Source organism: Aegilops tauschii, unplaced genomic scaffold (genome assembly GCF_002575655.3).
Source record: "Aegilops tauschii subsp. strangulata cultivar AL8/78 unplaced genomic scaffold, Aet v6.0 ptg000556l_obj, whole genome shotgun sequence".
In the NCBI taxonomy this organism is placed as follows: domain Eukaryota; kingdom Viridiplantae; phylum Streptophyta; class Magnoliopsida; order Poales; family Poaceae; genus Aegilops; species Aegilops tauschii.
In genome coordinates, this window is record NW_027332794.1 from 38,001 (window position 1) to 44,007 (window position 6,007).

General features: G+C 31.9%; 1 non-coding gene across 1 annotated transcript; it reads right to left on the bottom strand.

Moving 5' to 3' along the window:
• Positions 1-2,488: 2,488 nt before the first annotated feature.
• On the bottom strand, positions 2,489-2,568 carry TRNAL-UAG (transfer RNA leucine (anticodon UAG)). The gene has a single exon. It is a non-coding gene; the product is annotated as a tRNA-Leu (tRNA).
• Between the last annotated feature and the right edge of the window lie 3,439 nt (positions 2,569-6,007).

The window sequence follows — 6,007 nt, forward strand, 5'->3', positions numbered from 1 at the left end:
CGATTTCCACTGGAGATTGGGAATCGATGGACTTTCATTAGGATCTATTTTATTGACAGGATTTATCACTACTTTAGCTACTTTAGCAGCTTGGCCAATTACACGGAATTCGCGATTATTCTATTTCCTGATGCTCGCAATGTATAGTGGTCAAATAGGATTATTTTCTTCGCGAGACCTTTTACTTTTTTTTATCATGTGGGAGTTAGAATTAATTCCTGTTTACTTACTTTTATCCATGTGGGGGGGGAAGAGGCGTCTATATTCAGCTACAAAGTTTATTTTGTATACTGCAGGCGGTTCCATTTTTTTCTTAATCGGAGTTCTGGGTATGGGCTTATATGGTTCCAACGAACCAGGATTAGATTTGGAAAGATTAATTAATCAATCATACCCTGCAACCTTGGAAATACTTTTATATTTTGGCTTCCTTATTGCTTATGCTGTCAAATTGCCGATTATACCCCTACATACGTGGTTACCAGATACCCATGGGGAAGCACATTATAGTACATGTATGCTTTTAGCGGGAATATTATTAAAGATGGGAGCATATGGATTGATTCGGATCAACATGGAATTGTTACCTCATGCTCATTATCTATTTTCGCCCTGGTTAGTAATAATAGGAGCGATCCAAATAATCTATGCAGCTTCAACTTCTCTTGGTCAACGAAATTTCAAAAAAAGAATAGCTTATTCCTCTGTATCTCACATGGGTTTCATAATTATAGGAATTGGTTCCATAACCAACATTGGACTCAATGGAGCTATTTTACAAATATTATCCCATGGATTTATTGGTGCTACACTTTTTTTCTTGGCAGGAACCGCTTCTGATAGAATGCGTCTTGTTTATCTCGAAGAACTGGGGGGAATATCCATCCCAATGCCTAAAATTTTTACCATGTTTAGTAGCTTTTCAATGGCTTCTCTTGCCTTACCAGGAATGAGTGGTTTTGTCGCAGAATTAGTAGTATTTTTTGGACTAATTACTAGTCCAAAATTTCTGTTAATGCCAAAAACACTAATTACTTTTGTAATGGCAATTGGAATGATATTAACTCCTATTTATTTATTATCTATGTTACGCCAGATGTTCTATGGATACAAGCTATTTAATGTTCCAAACGCAAATTTTGTGGATTCTGGACCACGAGAACTCTTTATTTTAATCTGTATCTTTTTACCAGTAATAGGAATTGGTATTTATCCAGATTTTGTTCTCTCCCTATCCGTTGACAGGGTAGAGGCTCTCTTATCCAATTATTATCCTAAATAGGTTTGCTTTTTTTTACTCGTCTGCTCTATTAATGCAGAAATAAGTAAAAAAGTATAATTAGATCTATCTCGAATTTTTGAGAACCCTTTGAGAAGGCGTTCAAGGGGTTCTCAAATAAAACATAAAAGTAAAAACCTTCATTTCATGAAGGTTTTATTTTATGTAATCATTTAGGTGTTAATGTAAACGAACCATAACTATGTAAGCCTATTCCTAATAGATTTATACCAAAATAACAAATCCAAATTATAAGAAATCCTATCGAAGCTATAAGTGCAGAATTCGTACCCTTCCAATTTGTATTTGTTCTACTATGTAAATAAATTGCGAATATGGTCCAAGTAATAAATGCCCAAGTTTCCTTAGGATCCCAATTCCAATAGGATCCCCAGGCCTCATTAGCCCATACTGCTCCACAAAGAATACCTACGGTTAAAAGGGTAAATCCTAGGCTAATGACACGATAACTCCAAGAATCCAAACGCTCCGTTAATTGATATTTGTAATAATTTGGAAATGAAGGGACAGAGGTTCTTTTTAAAGCACTTCTTTTTGCATAAAAATATTTAATATCACTAAAGAAAAATGTTTTATTTAAAACATTTTTTTTCTTTTTAGAAAAGAAATGGAAATTATTTCGAAATCTAATGATTAGAATAGCGGCAGATAATAAGGATCCGCACAAAAGAGTTGCATAGCTTAATAACATCATACTGACATGCATCATTAACCACTGAGATTGTAGAGCAGGTACTAGTATCGTGGATTGATGCATTTCAGTTAAAAGACCCGATGTGGCAAAGCCTTGCGTTAAAATAGTACTTGGCGTAGTTATTGTGCTTAAATCATTTTTAGAGTTCTGTATTTTAGGAATGGTATGAAGAATATACAGGGCCCATGAAAGGAAGATCAATGACTCATATAAATTACTTAATGGAAAATGTCCCGAGGAAGCCCAACGAGAAACTAAGAATCCTGTTATAGAGAAAAAAGTAACTATCATTCCTTTTTCTGACGAATCACGTAATCCTCCAAGTTCACGAACTAATAAGGTTATAAAATGAATCGTAATCACAATTGAAATCGTTGAGAAAGAGATATGAGTTAGTATATGTTCTAAAGTTGCAAATAGCATAAGGGGAAGGTCCCATTACAAAATTGTAAATTTCGAATTGATTTCTAATCTATTGTATTCTTTTTCAAGAATGCCGCCACTCGGATTCGAACCGAGATGCTTGAGCACTGCTTCCTAAGAGCAGCGTGTCTACCAATTTCACCATGGCGGCTAACTTCAAATAATAGGTAACTTAAAAGAATAATAGCTATTATCTTGGGAATCGTCGATATTGGGAAAGTCCATAAAATTTAGGAACATTAGAGTTTTCATTAAAATAGACTTCGTTTGGTAGTATCGTTTCCATTTTTTTTTTACAATAAACTCTTGCTTTGCCCAATAGAAACACAAACACTGCTTGAAAGAGTTGGAATTTCTTTTTTCTAACTTGCAATTGTAGAACTAATTTTTTCTAATTAATTTCTCGTTTACATTTTGAAAATTCTTTCAATACAATGAAAAAAATCCAAAAGGGTTTCTATTTAATGATGAAATTAAAATGGATAAATGGAAAAGGCTTTTTGGATTTTTTAAAAATTTCTAGAATGAAAGTCTTTATGCTCTTATTAATAAGATTTACTAACCTTATGATTTTGGAGAAGATAGGTGGAAGTTGTAAGTCCTATTGTAAGAATACTCCACTTTTCATAATTTTCATAATAGAATATGAGGATTCTATTATGAAAATTATGAAAAGTTCATTGATAGGAAAAGAATACTTAGCACACAGTATACCAAACAAAACTTTTTTTTCTTGTATATATAAGATAAGAGGGGTTTTTTGTTCTAAGAATATTGTACCGAGTAATTCGACACATAAAAGTACATTCAAAGAAGAATCAAAATTATTAAATAATTGGAATTCTTTTTTGATAAGTCAATTCATATTATTCCAAAATCTTATTATTTGTTTGTTGCCCAGAAAAACCCTTTGGTTTTGGATGCTCATTACCGCTCGAAAATGATCTTGATTTTACTAAAGAATAAGATTGTACTATGGAAAAATAAGTCTTTTTCTTCCAAATATTTTTACGAATACGCTTTTTTGACATTGAAGTACGTTTTTTTGGAACTGCCATTCAAAAAGGAAATTACTTTTTTCTAGTTGTATGTGAAAGACATCTATTGCTGCAAATCAATCCTTCTTTCTTCTTTTTATTAGTATTTATACTTAGATACTGAAAGATACTTAAATTTTGAATTATTTTTTACTTCATTTTGTCTAATGCGGATAAGACAACAAGAATTTTTTAACATTTTTTCTTTATATATTTTATACTTGTTTTTTAATAATATAGAATATATAGAAAGGTTTCTCATTTAAATCTATTTATATCTATTTATATATCAAGTATACTCCATATATAGATATATGGTATGGAAGCCTATCCCCCATATAAGATAAGACGGGGGGATAAAAAGAAGGGAAAATGAAAATAGTTAATTAAGTTCAGAATGGTATTCCATAAAGGAAAGGAATTCCAATCAAAACAAAAAATACTGAGTCTCTTAAACAAGACATTCTAAAACTTAGGTAATTTATAGTCATTAGGATTTTAGTTCTATATGAAGTAAGGACTATTCGATAATTTCTTATAAACATAGGTTTTCATTGGAATTCACTCAATCAGTTAATTATGGAACAAGAGAGCTGTTTCATCTTTGTTTTAAAGAAATATAAAAATGAATTATGAATAGAAAGTAAAATGATTCCACTTTTTTTTTTTATTTTTATAAATATCTTTATTTAGTTAATAAAATAACTAGGTAACGAAGTTATTTTATTAACTTTTTTAATTTAACCAACTAAACCCATTCTTAATTTTTAATTATTTCAATGAGATAAATTTTGGAAAAATTAAGAATTTCAGTATTTTTTCTTATTCTTTTTATTTATTCTTTCAGAAAGAGATAAGAATTGGTTTGGTGAATCGGAAACAATTTTATAGAAAAATTGAAGTAAAAATTGAAGTAAAAATTGCAATTTCTTTTCTTATGGAACATACATATCAATATGCATGGGTAATCCCTCTTCTCCCACTTCCAGTTATTATGTCAATGGGATTTGGCCTTATTCTTATTCCTACAGCAACAAAAAATCTTCGTCGCATATGGGCTTTTCCTAGTGTTTTACTCTTAAGTATAGCTATGGTATTCTCAGTTCAACTGTCTATTCAACAAATAAATGGAAGTTCGATCTATCAATATCTATGGTCTTGGACCGTCAATAATGATTTTTCTTTAGAATTTGGATACTTGATTGACCCACTTACTTCTATTATGTTAATGCTAATTACTACTGTAGGAATCCTGGTTCTTATTTATAGTGATGGTTATATGTCTCACGATGAAGGATATTTGAGATTTTTTGTTTATATAAGTTTTTTCAATACTTCCATGTTGGGATTGGTTACTAGCTCCAATTTGATACAAATTTATTTTTTTTGGGAACTCGTGGGAATGTGTTCTTATTTATTGATAGGCTTTTGGTTTACACGACCAATCGCAGCGAGTGCTTGTCAAAAAGCTTTTGTAACTAATCGTGTAGGGGATTTTGGTCTATTATTAGGAATTTTAGGTTTTTTTTGGATAACAGGTAGTTTAGAGTTTAGGGATTTGTTCAAAATAGCTAATAACTGGATTCCTAATAATGGAATTAACTCTTTACTTACTACTTTGTGTGCTTTTTTATTATTCCTTGGTGCAGTTGCGAAATCCGCACAATTCCCTCTTCACGTATGGTTACCCGATGCTATGGAAGGGCCCACTCCTATTTCGGCTCTTATACACGCAGCAACTATGGTTGCTGCGGGAATTTTTCTTCTAGCTCGACTTCTTCCTCTTTTCATATCTTTACCTTTGATAATGAGTTTTATTTCTTTAGTAGGTACAATAACACTATTCTTAGGAGCTACTTTAGCTCTTGCTCAGAGAGATATTAAAAGAAGCTTAGCCTATTCTACAATGTCTCAATTGGGTTATATGATGTTAGCTCTAGGTATAGGTTCTTATCAAGCTGCTTTATTCCATTTGATCACTCATGCTTATTCAAAAGCTTTATTGTTCTTGGGATCCGGATCCGTTATTCATTCAATGGAACCTCTTGTTGGATATTCACCAGATAAAAGTCAAAATATGGTTCTTATGGGCGGTTTAAGAAAATACATTCCAATCACAAGAACTACTTTTTTATGGGGTACACTTTCTCTTTGTGGTATTCCACCTCTTGCTTGTTTCTGGTCCAAAGATGAAATCCTTAGTAATAGTTGGTTGTATTCGCCCTTTTTTGGAATAATAGCCTCCTTTACTGCAGGATTAACTGCCTTTTATATGTTTCGGATATATTTACTTACATTTGATGGGTATTTGCGTGTTCATTTTCAAAATTACAGTAGCACTAAAGAGAGTTCCTTGTATTCAATATCCTTATGGGGAAAAAGGATACCCAAAGGAGTGAATAGGGATTTCGTTTTATCAACAACGAAGAGTGGAGTTTCTTTTTTTTCACAAAATATACCAAAAATTCAAGGTAATACAAGAAATAGGATAGGATCCTTTACTACGTCTTTTGGGGCTAAAAACACTTTTGCCTATCCGCATGAAACGGGAAA